The 1821-nt window shown below is 55.6% G+C and overlaps 1 pseudogene; it reads right to left on the bottom strand.

The window, feature by feature from the left end:
• Window positions 1–1269: 1269 nt before the first annotated feature.
• On the bottom strand, window positions 1270–1704 carry LOC115067010 (annotated as a pseudogene).
• Window positions 1705–1821: the final 117 nt, after the last annotated feature.

The following is a 1821-nucleotide window of genomic DNA, read 5'->3' as shown; positions in this document are numbered from 1 at the left end:
TTCCCAAACCAGCAAACATGTGCTGCTTGGAAGTGGTTCCATCATTCCATTTCTAAAAGACAGTATTTTACTATTACTATTAACAGAAGACTATCTACAGTGTATTATTCACTATACCTACTTTTAACATACTTTGTGCACTTCTAAACATCTAGAAAGACTAGATAGTTCCAAAAAGAGTATTCAGCATTGTTAAACACATACATACATACATAGATGTATATACACACACTGTAATGAATATGACGCATACACAACCCAATAGTTATTACACAAAAGTCTTCTCCACGTGACCAGGCTGGCACTGGACCTCCTCTTCCTTTTTTGACTCTATCTTTTCACTTACTGAACACAGACGTGTGTCGCTCCTGGGATCTTTTTAAAGGAGGCCTAACAACTCTATTTTAAAGTCATTTCTAGGAGACATGTCTATGACCTTTCGGTGAAGCAAAACTGGGCACACACTTGTCATTTTTTTATCTATACTCCATTTGTCCGTCCACAATCTCTACATCTAGATGTCCAGATGTCACCAAAAGTTTTCAAAGGTTGGGGGAATGGTTGAGAGCAGCCTTTTTTTAATATTATATACACAGGCCTTCGACCTTGGGGAGTGTTTCTAGCTGGCCGAACTGGCTGAGTTGCATCCAGCTTCTCCCAGGTGGAGGGAGGACACCTGGCTGGCCCGTCCCTCCTGCCACCATGCGGGGCTCCGCCATGCTGGGCTCCGCTCACCTTCCAGAACCATTAAGGCCTTTGTTCCACGGTCCTGACAAAGCGCTGGCTGAGGCTCGTTCCCAGGGCCGCCCCTGCCCAGCGATGGCCGCACGTGGCTGCAGACCCGCCTTCTCCAGGTCCGGAGGTCCCTTCGGGTGGATCGCCAGGTCATGTCCACCGTCAGGTTGTGTCCACCATCATTCTGGGTCGCCGCGTCCTCGCAGGCCTGGCCAGGGGAACAGGAAGTGGGGTGGGGGAGTGTCGAGGCTACGCTGGGTGGCGGCTGTCATCGGTTTCGTTGTTGGCTGGGATCTGCCGCTGTGGTGTCGCAACCTGCCTGGTCCCGGTGGCTGCAGTTGGCCTGGTCCTGGTGGCTGCAGCCGGCCCTGAGTGTCCTCAGGGCAGGGGCCCCCGCTGTTCCTGGGCCCCCTGGCTCACCCCGGCTCAGGCCAGAGGCCGTGGGGGGCCCAGGGGAAACAGGCCGGCCTCCCTTTCTTGCCACTCTCTCTGTCTGGAATAGGCAAACAGAAGATGTTCACTTGCTCAAGGTAGTTAACAGCACCCTGTTTCTCCTAAGCTGAGATAAGACCCCTCTTCAGCTGGGGAGGGTGCTCCGGGGACAGAATCCCAGCCCCGAACAGAGCGGGGCTGGGGACGGTGGTGGGGTATGGCAGCCCTGTTTGGCTTATCTGTATTCGGACTTGGTGCTGCTCAGTGGGCACACATTCCAGGCCATCGTCAGGGCAGCAGCCACAACAGCGTTGCACGGTCACACAGCTGGGCACCAGTTGTTTGACCACACTGCCCAGGAGCTCCATGCTCAGGCACCACCACCTCCCTGGGCTGGCAGGTAGCACGGGTATAGACGTCTATCCAAGACACCACTTTCTTCTGGTGATCAGGGGAATCAAGATGTGAGACAGGGGCCTGGGCACCAGCCAGCTGCAGCAGTGCAGCGAGCAGCAGGTGGCAGAGTAGGGGGCTCATGGTGCCCATGGGGGCCACGGTCTGGGGGCTCCCACATCGCCCTAGCCTGGCGGCGCGAGGGGCAGCAGCAGTCAGAGCCCCATGGTTCGGGCAGGGGCGCGGGGATCGGGGGCCAGG

Source organism: Nannospalax galili, unplaced genomic scaffold (genome assembly GCF_000622305.1).
Source record: "Nannospalax galili isolate Female #2095 unplaced genomic scaffold, S.galili_v1.0 scaffold64, whole genome shotgun sequence".
Classification (NCBI taxonomy): domain Eukaryota; kingdom Metazoa; phylum Chordata; class Mammalia; order Rodentia; family Spalacidae; genus Nannospalax; species Nannospalax galili.
The sequence above is the reverse complement of the archived record's forward strand: the minus strand, read 5'-3'. Positions and strand labels throughout refer to the sequence as shown.